Source organism: Dendropsophus ebraccatus, chromosome 12 (genome assembly GCF_027789765.1).
Source record: "Dendropsophus ebraccatus isolate aDenEbr1 chromosome 12, aDenEbr1.pat, whole genome shotgun sequence".
NCBI classification, from domain to species: domain Eukaryota; kingdom Metazoa; phylum Chordata; class Amphibia; order Anura; family Hylidae; genus Dendropsophus; species Dendropsophus ebraccatus.
The window spans coordinates 68,490,499-68,502,562 of NC_091465.1; the positions used below are offsets into that span (position 1 = coordinate 68,490,499).

The window sequence follows — 12,064 nt, forward strand, 5'->3', positions numbered from 1 at the left end:
CGACTGCTAGAACTACATACTGCCAAATCAATGATTATAAAGTTGCGGGTACAGCAGGGTCCTGAATCCTTGTATGGCCCCCATACCCTGAATAGGGCAAATGGACACCCATTATTCTTATAGGACAATACATGTAATATCATGACCTTCAATTAAAGTGATTATTTGGCAATTTCAGGTGCTAGTATAGATCACCAGTGTAACCAGAATACAACAGGGCAATGTCAGTTCTTTATAGACTTGCTTTATTCATGAGTTGGATAAGAATTGTTGCAAATTGTTTCAGGTCAACGTAGTATAGTAATATAGTTAACTTGGAATAACTACCGTACTTTACTATCTGTAAAAATATAACATATAAAAAATATATATAATTTGACCCTTCTGGCACATAAGGCAAAAACACACAAGGCGAAATTTATTAAGGCATTTGCACCTATTTTTAGGTGAATAATTCGTTTTTTTTTGCCCATTTTTGGTCTAAATTCTATTCATGAAGCAGTATTCAACGGGCGAATATTTTTTAGATGCAACTTTTTTTGAAAAATCTGCCTGTTTTGAGTATTCACCAAAAAGTTCGCATAATCCGGGATTAGTGTCCAAAATTTTCATTTGTGATTTCTTAGTCTCACAAACAGGTGCAGGATAAGGTCTGGTCTGTACCAGGTGAATATGTTTTTGCAATTTTTACTTTTTTGCGATACATACACTATGGCAGTGTTACCTTTTTATAAAACAGTCACAAGATATTGGAACAAAATATTCACCCATCCTCATTAGAAGAGTCACACAACACATTAGACTCCTTAGTAAGTGTCCCTTATAAAGAAGAATGCAAAGACTACATCAATGTTCTAGCTTGTTCATGAGCTCTTCAGGGCGCATCACTGTAACGCATACAGGACAGTACAGGTGACTGCGTCTCTTTCTATAGGCACAGGCAAAAAGATGTCAAAGTTGACAGTAGGTTCACCAAAAAGTTCCCATATGAGTTCATAAGTATAAGACATGCATGTCCCATAGGATAGTCATCTCTCTATTTCTTCCGCAAATGGTTAATTTTCCTCTTATTTACACAACTAAAATGAATAAAAGTTTTATAATATAACACATAAACCTCCAACATCAGTCTATAACCTACAGAAAGCCACTATTTAAATGTAAATGAGGCTTTTCTACCAATAGAACAATCTGATCTACAATCTGAGCCTCAATGCGGAGTCTCTATTGTGTCCTCTGAAAAGAACAGGTGCTCACCTAGAATAATTACGGACGTAGAACGAGACAAAGTTAACGTTTATAACCCCATATGTGAATGCGCCCTAATGTTTGCAGTGTATGAATGTCACCATGGCCCACAAAAGAAGCACACGTTACACACCGGAACAACTGCAAACACGCCATAAACGACCCAACACAATGCCGCAGCTCTCACTCACAATGTCAATACCTTGAATTTCAACTATGATGGAGTTTACGAGGGCTCTCTCGTCTCCCTGGCGCGAAGTTCTCCTTGTGGATGCATCCCACCAGATGGAACGTGACGAGTGGGATGGATGTCCCCTCTTTCTTTGTTAATATAGTTCTTCAGGTTGGAGAAAACTTCAAAACATTTTGTAACGGAGGCAATGTATGGAGGCAATGTAACTTCAACCTCTGATCTCGAGGCTTTGAGAGGGCAACAGTGGTCTCGTATAGCTATGGAACCCTAACCCTTCCAGCTCTATACCTGTAGGCTGCTTCGCCGACATCAAACCGAAATGTAGGATGAATAGAGATTTTTTCTCCTCTATCTCTTTCTTTCTCTCTCTCCTATTCTGCTATCACCAAAGAGTAAAATAGAGGGCGTTTCATCTTTCACATGAAAACTTAATAACGTTTTAACAGGAGGGAGATCGCCTTTCCTACTGCTATTCAAACGCGAGGGGGGCGCAAGGGGAATAAAGACAGAAGTAAAATAGTTTACTATGTAGCAAGGCAGAAGGAGAAGGCACTTTACGCACTTTTGTCCTTTGATGTGAAAGATTGTGAGATCGGCGTTTGTGAAAAATCAGAGAAAAGCCGACAAAAAGAAGGGGAAAAAAAAAAAAAAAGATTGTAAGACAGATCGGGTAACATAGCACCTCATCACAAGTCTTTCAGCAATACAATCTATAGATAAAGATCCTCTAGGGTTACTTGTGCATATAGACTCTAGCTCTGTTCTTTTTTTTTTTCGACAAGCCCGAGCTGTTTGTTTCATATAATCTAATAGCTTGGTTTACATTGTTTGAAGATGTAAAAAGACAGGATCATCCTGATCATCTCTTGTATGGTGGTGGTGAGGAGTGGAATGATGTATACAAAAGTGGCATATATTTGGTGGTTTGGGTTACAGCATATATTGGGTTACCGCATTCCAAATTGGTGTCCTCAACTGGCCACAAAAATCCTAGAGAATGAACGTTAATGGAAATGTAAATTAAACATGAATCCCGAAGCATAATAATTGCCGAAATAGGCAACTGTCGACTTAAATTAAACATGAAGTCAAAGCTTAAAGTAATTATATGTGTGCGCATCTTATTCTCTGGTTGTTGGAGGAGGAGATTGCAATTTTGCTTGCTCCCTCCACATAATTGATGAGACCTAGTAGTGCAGACACGAAGCAAAACTGAGCATGTGTGTCCACCTCACCATGTTTACTACGCTGGACGCATTAAAGGTTATTGAAAAGAAACAGCAGGTGGCGCTATACCAAGATTATTGCTTGAATATCTGGTGATAAAATAAAAAAATAAAAATAAATTTGGAACTGGATTTAACTAGAATATTCCTTGTGGGACTACCATGGGTTGAATGAATGTTCATGGTAAAGTAAGGACATCTAAACATAGGAACATGTCTTTGCTTATAATTGCTAATTTTTGTAATGCAGCCTGTGCTATTTCTATTAATTTCATATGCGCCCTCCGCCCTGATTATGTCATTTCATGGGGTGAGGAGATATTTACGTATTTGTGGAAAGGAAATGACATGGACCAAAGGAAGAAACACATCCCAAACATGCTCAACACATGTACTTTTACTGCCCTGGAATGTATTTTCTCATTCAATCCGTGATTGATCTCAGATGTCAAAACCCATTAAGAGTTACACATACCTAGGTCATCTAATACTGTCATAGGTTTAGCAATGTAGCGGGAAATGAAATCTTTTTTATTTTTGAAGCCTTGGTTGGCATGGATGACCACCATGGTATCACTGGAGATAACACCAACCATAGGCACCAGAACACCTGGTTTGCTTGCTAAATCGCCATGTCATCTGAAATGGCTATGGAACGATGGAGTAGTGCACCAAATGGTAATTTTAGAAGACACCACTGTTAGATGACGAGGCACTGGGTCACCAAAGACTGGACGCTTTACAGAAGAGTTAGTAGAGACAGGGCTGGCCATACATGACCAAACACTGCATGAATAGTAGAAAAATGACCAATGACTGCACAAAACATATTATTGGGTTTTTAGGAGCTAGTCACAGTATGCGCCATTAGATCTGTCTATGATACACTCCATAAAACTTTTAGTTGTATGAAGCCATAAAGTTTTATCAATAGCAATCAATGGGTCCATGTTGTACCTATGTTGTAGCCTCAGGTTTCCCATGGAGCCATGCAGAATTTTTTTTTTCTGTTGGATTCATATGCCAGAATAAAAGACTGTGGTATACTGACTTGGATGTCCTTTTACACCCTTTGATAAATCTGATCCTTGCGTCACCATACTGGTTCACCTGCGTCAGTTTACTGACTCTACTGGGTACAGGACGGTATTGATTGTTATGTGATTCATCCATGATCAACCAGACCTGTTCACATTAATGCTGAAAGCCCCCATTGGATGGTTCCATCAGTTTTGATGGAAAGAACAGCACAGAATGTAACATTATACTTTAGCTGAACCCCTAACCAACCCCTTGTAAGTCTTAGCTACCATTTCAATCTATCATACAGTGGATCTGGCATAGCATCATAGCTTCCACTGAGAGATGACATGACTCCTTGATGAAAAAGAGTCTAATGCATCATTTAATTTCCATGTAAGTTCAATCCATAGCGATATTTCATTATCATGTACATGCAGACATATAATAATAGTAATACATCAAACCTTTTACATCGACAACGGAGCCCATGTTTATTCTTGGAAAGAGTAAGGCCAATGGAATGGAATGAGATGACTTGACGTCTCTGTACTTAATTCGATAAACATGCGGCTTAGGCAGCAAAAGGTCACTCACATCTTCAGTTTCTCACATTTTTCCTGCCTTTCTTTCCTTATCTGATGTAATATTTTAACCAGGTAAAGACCAAGTCAAAATAGAGTCATTACCGAATAATGGAAACCAGAAAACAGCAGAAAAAAATGGACTTACTGCAGATATCACTTGGTTCAATCCCTCGGTGCATAGACCTTCCAAATAGTCACTGCAAATTGCCATTCAACACAAGAAAGATCTTCTTGCAAAAACTTTATTCATAGTCTATTAAAAGTCCACAGGACAAAATCAAGTTGCTGCGCGTGATGCTTCTGTGTTTCAGATGCACAAAGCATCCAATTCCTCTACGGCACCTGAAATGCGTAAGAAACTAGATTTTTTTCTGTGGACTTTTATTATGTGGTGACTAAAGGCCCTATTACACGAAAGCGATTATCGGCCGTATTTGGCCGATACCAACCGTTACGGCCAATAACAGCTTAGTGTAATAGATGACAACGATCGTTGTTTTTCAATATGAAACAACAGTGACCTAGTAAGCAGTGATATGCTGCCGTCATTCAGTGCAATTGGAGACTGCCGCTATCTTTTATGGGCTGCCCGGACGATCTAGCGTTCACCCGGACAGCCCCCCACTGCTCCCCCTTCCCCCGACTCTTAACCCGCTCGCTGCTGGTAATAGTGTCGGCAGCGAGTGGGGAACAAGGAGCAAGCGAGCGCTGACCTGACAGGTTGGCGCTCGTTTGCTCTTATGAATCGCCCTGTATAATAGGGGCTTTAGGCTTCTTTAAGAAAATCCCTCTCATGTTGGATGACAATTGTTACCATGTTGCACATATCATAACTTCAAGAACATAACTAGATCCAAATCCTGAAAAATGAGTTGTCCTGATTGACACCATGATATGGCTATCAGCCTACAATAATAATGCTTTTATTTGTATAGCGCACACTGATTACGCAGCACTTTACTAAGCTTAACAACACCAGTAACTTTTAGTGTTCAGTACAACAAAGTCTAAATTAACCCCTTTAAAATACTCACCCCTATTAGGCAAAGTAAAAAAAAACAGTTCTCCTATTTTATGACCTGACTTGTCTATGTATTGTATGGAAACCTCTTTGATATCAAGACTAGCTTTTTTTCCCAGAAACATCAGCTGATCTTAGGGAGTCCTGACAGTGAGACTCTCTATGGCAGGGATGAGAATGGGGAACCTTCAGCCCTCCAGCTGTTGCAAAACTACAATTCCCATCATGCCTGGACAGCCAAAGAAAAAGCCCTGGCTGTCAAGGCATGATGGGAATTGTAGTTTTGCAACAGCTGGAGGGCCGAAAGTTTCCCCCCCCCCCCCCCCCCCCCCCCGCTCTATGGTCAACTTGAATGGGCACTGTCACTAAGAAGAACTTTTGACATGTAATCAGATGTGTCAAAATTTATTGATCACAGGGGGTCTTACTGCTGAGACCCGCTTTGATCAGAAGAGTGACGATCCTCTCCCCTGCCGACCCCTCATTCTGTCATTATTTTATCATAAACATTTTTTATATGCCACAATCTCACATTTATTACTATAACAGGTACACTTTAAGGTCCTTTTAGACGGCCCAATATGGGAAGAAAACTAATTAAGCGTCGGTCCACATGAACAATCCTTGTATTGTTTGTGTGGTCATTTAAATACATAGCTATCAGCCTTTATTAAAAATGCTATTTGCCACCTTATAAACTTTTATTCCTATGCCATGTTTGAGAATACAGAGGTAACAGAGCTGTCTTCCAATCAGTGCTCCCTCTCAGCTAATAAAAAGCGGACCTCCCTTAAAGGGGCTCTCCATTTTTGGACAATCCCTACATGTTAGACATATCCCTTGGTTATAAGCAGATCACATGCTGGAATCAACCTGAGAGTATGGGGATAATTTATTACTATTATTTTTCAAGCCGCCACTTTCTCTTTCGAGACAATTGCACAAAATCTATGAAATTATCTCAGACTGTGTGGCTGTCACAGACAGATTGATCAATTTAGGCCAATTGATCAATCTAGACTCCAGTCTCTTGGAGTCTGGTTGCCATAGGCCACATAACTGTGCTGCACTTGTCAAGTATCGACATTCTAATAGGCCTTGTTGCCTATAGCAACCAGACTCCACTTTTCATTTCTAGCAAAATGAAAGCAGGGCTCTTATTGGTTACTGAGGGAAACAAGGCCGGCTTGCTGATATAGGAAGCGTGGAAAGCAACTCCTGGCAGGCTCTGAACTATAAAAGGCTTTGTCATTCCTCTAGTAATGAGCCCTTAAAATCCTGAGTGCTAGACAAATGTATGAGTGACCTAAGGAAACGGGGGGGAAAAAACAAAAACAGATGGCTGCTTATAAGGGAGACACATAGCAAATTCTCTGGTGTTGGCTTCTAAAGGAAGTCTTATAAACTGACTATGAAAAACGGCAAGATTTATATCAAGTTAAGCAGCGTCTTAGCCCCCGCGCTTCACGCTCTAAGTATAAATGCGTCCAGAGTAATGTTTTTTACAGGCTGAATAAAAGTGCAAATCCAAGATCGGGGGTGGAAATGATATATTGCAGACGGAGTCATTGATAAAGAAGCCGTGAAGCCGCTTTGTATTATAGAGCCCAGTTCTCATTACCGCTCATTTTGGGTGACAGAACTTTATCCAAAGAGAATAATGTGAAACATACGGGGAGCACCATAATCCAGTATAATACACAGGGACATACTGAATACAATGCATGCTGGGATAACAATACCCAGTCTTTTACACTTTACTCTGGTTGCGGAACAGGAGTTAGAACTTATGTGTAACATGTTGCTCCGTAGCAGAACTACCTTATAACTATGGGTTATAACTAGAGGTTGCGTTGAAGGGTCCCTATGTCCCATACAAATGCAATGGTCATACAAGGCCCATATACATTTCCCTATTATGGTGCCTTATAGTCTCCATGTACAGCCATTGTACACAGTACCATGTGTGTAGAATGTGCAGAGGTCTTATGCACTTGAATGGCAACCTCTATAATAAAATGGAGCCATAAAACGGCCATCAGATAGAGATGATCGAACAGGGCCTAGGTTAAGGTTCGTACGAACTTGAACCATCGGCATTTGACTCCAGCTGCCTTCCCGTTACGTGGGGAAGGTGGAGACATCCTTGGAAAACAGCGATACAGCCTATTACCTAGGCTATATCCCTGTTTTCCAGGCGGTACTCGGGCTGTCTCCACCTTCCCCATGGAACGGGAAGGCAGCGGGAGTCAAATGCCAATGGTTCGGGTTCGTACGAACCTTAACCTTGGCCCTGTACGGTCATCTCTACCCTGAGACCTAAGTGACACAAGATAGCTGGGGGGGCTTTGTTACAGATTCTATATCAGGGCCCAGTTAAAGTTTACACTTATATATTATACTTTAACACTACTATAAACCAGGCGTTAGATCATAACCTGCACTTTTCATTTGTCCAGGGGTCTAACAGAAGTAATAACCCATCCGAAATGCGTCTGGTTTGTGATTCATGGTGTTGTTACAGGTCAGGGGCTCGGCACACCAGCCAGTCTAATAAGCTGCAAGATCGCTCTGAACTCTGCGAAATGCAAACCAGCTGGCACGGAAAGTATACAGGACGGTTTGCTGCAGACTAATCACACGCCCTTCCAGTCTGATTGTGCAGATTTTATGAATGAAATAAAAGCAAAGGGACAAAGCCGAAAGCAATTTCGAGTGACATGACTCTACTGCCAATATAACCTTATTGCGCCTTCTTCATACAACCTTGGGATTTAACCCATGAATGACACATACAGGGTTGTTCATTAGTGTGGTGAAATATGTTCCTTGCATACTCCTTCCATCTCAACACCCTTCTCCTGCTGTGAATATTTACTTAGTACTTATCTTATTGTAATTTGGATACCATATAGAGTAGTTTTCTTATGAACAATTTTTATGGAGTGGCAAGAGAGGTGTGAACGGTGGGGGTAAGACCACAGGGACCATCACTGATTCCAAGGATGAGAAGTCTGGTCCCTGTTCCTGGAGGTGCTTAGTCATGCACGCCCCCCTTCCCCCACTACCATCGCAGCCAAGTGTGTATATATATATATATATATATATATATATATATATATATATATATTATCTTTTTGGGCACAATGAGAGTCCCAGCACCCGGAATCTCTCATTGGTCACATGTCTAAATGAGATGCCAGGATCAATAGGCATAAAAAAAACTTTAAAGACATTCCTTTTAGATATGATGGTCATCTGTAAAATGGGCCAGGAGAAGCATGCAGGTATGCACTTCGCTCTCTGCCAGGCTTTATGAGAGGAGATCCATAGACTTATACCAGAGCTCATCCCATGCAGTGAAATAGAGAGTTTTGGGGTAAAGTGATAACTGCATTTCTCTCGACTTAATGTAGATTTAGAGAACACTCAGATCACGACCTTCTCTGTGACATGTCAAAAAGTTTTTTTCTGATGATTAAAGTTAATAGGAAATTGCATGAATGGCAGTTCCCGAATTATATAAAGTGTCTATTTATTTCTATGGGAATTAGGTAATGCTTAATCTCCATGCAATGGTACTTATACTTCGGGGTTACCCCACAGGTGATCTATAGCAATCCTAGCAGTGAATAACCTGTAAAAAATGGACATCCCCTTTAAGTAAACCAGATGCATACTTTGACAGAGGGAAGGAGTTGTCCTACTTCATCTATTTTAGTCACTTATAGGCCTATAGCTTTGACCAAGATGCTACGGCTTTGTTCACACATGCACTAACGCAATGAAAATGGATAAATGAATAGATAAATTAATTGCAGTAATTGGTCAGTTCATTATGTTACTGCATCACTTCATTGCAGTAGTTAACCATTTTATTGCCATTCAGCCGTCCTTCATTGTGTTAACGCAATGAAACTCTGTGTGTGAACGTACCCTAAGTTTTAATTGGTTATAAAAAGGCAATTTACCGATTGAAGGTATTTAAGGCTTGGATTTTGCATGCACGCCAATGGGAACCCTGAGTGAGCCCTTACTCCCATGCAGTTGTGTTCTCTGCAGAGTAGTGGAATATCCAGTATCGTACACTAAGGAATCCCAATCCCACATGTGCAGCTCCTGCTGCCATTCATTGTCCGCGTTGCCTTCCTGTGCTGCATTGCCTCACATAACCTCTCTTACAACTGTATTTACATAACACAGTAACATCAAGTCATATAGGCAATATGCAGGATTAGATCTGACACCAAGACACATTTGTCTAGGATTTACAAGGTAAAAAAAAAACACAACACCCCGCCAACTCCTAACCAATAAATCTCTTTAATTTCTCTGCATTCTATTGTTTGATATAGAACAGGTTATTTTTTTTTTTTTAAAGGGTCCCGAAATAGAACCACTGTTTAGCATATCCATTCCAAATACAAACGTGACTTCTAGGCTAGAATTTTTTTTTTTTACGGTTTCATCCGAGCGTCTGAATTTTCCTGTATATCAATATAATTTATTAGGTTTAGAATTTGTAATGCAAATGCCAAATCAGTCTGGTATATCTTGGATGGTAGAAGGCAATGAATCATACGACCTAATAATAATGGTGCTATACTACCGCAGAGACCGAAACGCGTCGGTACCAGTAGGTGTGAATGCTCCTTTAGGATTATTTGCAATATGTTTTTAAAAATATTTTTATCAGCAAGTGATAACGTACATGCGTGATAACCCGAGTGCAATAAAAGATCAATGAAATTTTATTATTATTTATTATTAGTATTATTACCCTTATATGTAATATTATCAGTCTGTTACCAGCGCCACAAATACTCCCAAGACATGAGATACACATTGTATCCTCCGTCACCATTAGGATGTGCTGTATTTTACCAGTTTACTAGTTGGTCAGTGACCGACCCGCCAACAGCGACACATGGAGATGAATTCAGCGAGCAGGAATTCATCTGATAAACACATTACATTAGATCCCATGCACCCTGGTCAAGTAGTGAAGATTTGCAGGCTTCTTACCTTCCTCCAGCAGTAAGTTCTTCAGTCTCCCAGGCACACATGTGATCAGGGACATGCAAGCTGCAGCTTTTTTGATCTGTGTCTCTTCTGTCACTCCAAAAACATATGAGCCTGCAGAATAGAAGGGAGATGAAAGGGCACCCACTGCCCTGGTCCTCTGTGCACCCTGCACCCTCTCAGGACACTTTAGTGCCAAAACTTTCTGAGAGAAATTGTGTCCAAAGCAGGAAGAGAACAGTCATTCTTGCAGGCTGGAGGGGAGTGTTTCTTGCTCCTTGCTCTGAAGTCTATAAGGCTGGAAAGTAACAAGCACAGGCTGGATTACAGCACCCTCCCCAGCTCCCTGTGTGAGTCCACTGTGCACTATGCCTAGCTCTTTGCAGATGTCCACTGAGCACTGTGTCAGGCTCCCACTGTGCACCCTCCTTGTAGAAGTCACCCTTGTAAAAGTCCACTGTCCCAGCTCCTTGTAAAAGTCCACTGTCCCAGCTCCTTGTAGAAGTCCACTGTCCCAGCTCCTTGTAGAAGTCCACTGTCCCAGCTCCTTGTAGAAGTCCACTGTCCCAGCTCCTTGTGGAAGTCCACTGTCCCAGCTCCTTGTACTCTTCTGTGCACCTTCTATAGTTCCTTGCAGAAGTCCACTGAGCACCTTCTCCAGTCTCTTGAAAGAGTCTTCTGAACACCTTCTCCAGTCTCTTGAGAAAAGACCCTCCCCAATTCCTTAGAAGTTTTCTAGGCACTTTCTCCTGCTCCTTGTAGAAGTCCTCTGAGCGCCCTCCCTAGTTCATTGTACTATCCCCACTGAGCACCCTTTTAGCCTCCTGTGAGCACCTTCCTTGCTCCCATATAGTGCTCCTATGATCAGTCCCAGGGAGCTCCTCCTGCCTGGTGCTGGCCCTGCTACTTTTTCATATATATATATAACTTGATCCCTGTTGCTTCCCCTCCGCCACATGTGAGGTGAAATTCCCAGCAGGAGGTGAAATATACTTTACTCATAAACAAATTCTCCCTTTTTTTCAGTCTTTACTAGTGATGACGTGTCTTTCCACTCCTCTTCTCTAGATAATATCACCCTGATAATAACACCCAGGCCACTGGGCAAAATACCTGGGTGGATCTGCCTTCCACTTCCACTGCAGTGCTGCCTCGCTGTCTATACAGCACCTTCATGAAGCGCTGCCTGCCATCTAGTGTGAAAATCATTATATATAAAAAGATTCTATAAAAATGCTCTTGTTATATAATAGAGCAGTTTTTTTTATACAATATATTCAAGCACTTACAAAAATGATAACTATGTGGGTCACCTAAAGTATCAGATAGAATAGAAGGAAAACTACATACTATATATGTTAGATATATACGTTATCACATTATTACAACATGATATTGCCATTATATTGGTGGGATAAATATTCTGCCCTAGCGCTGTATTTAACGCCTTGGTTACGGCTGACTGGCTTGGGGGCTTCTGTCCTCAGCTCTGGGGGCAGATGCCTTGCCAGAATCAACCCTCTCCTATACTATGCTACAAGGGTTGGGGTATTTATTAGGCAAGGTCTGGGCTCAAAATGTTTTTCAATTGGCTCAGCATACTGTAAAAATGAAAAAAAAAAAAAAGTCATACTCACCTTCCCTGACCCCTCCCCGCTGCCATTCCAATGCTACCGGTCCACAGTGCTCACTGCTGCTTCCTGTTTCCTATGACGTGTTTACCCCACAAGAACTTCCAGCTCAGCCA

At 41.1% G+C, this 12,064-nt stretch overlaps 1 protein-coding gene across 1 annotated transcript in view; it reads right to left on the reverse strand.

Moving 5' to 3' along the window:
- Positions 1-10,405, reverse strand: part of LOC138769396 (neurotrophin-4-like) — a 69,708-nt gene extending 59,303 nt beyond the window's left edge. Inside the window, exon 1 of the mRNA XM_069947833.1 lies at positions 10,321-10,405. The gene's annotated coding sequence lies outside the window, so the exon portion shown is untranslated. The remainder of the gene's footprint in view (positions 1-10,320) is intronic.
- Positions 10,406-12,064: the final 1,659 nt, after the last annotated feature.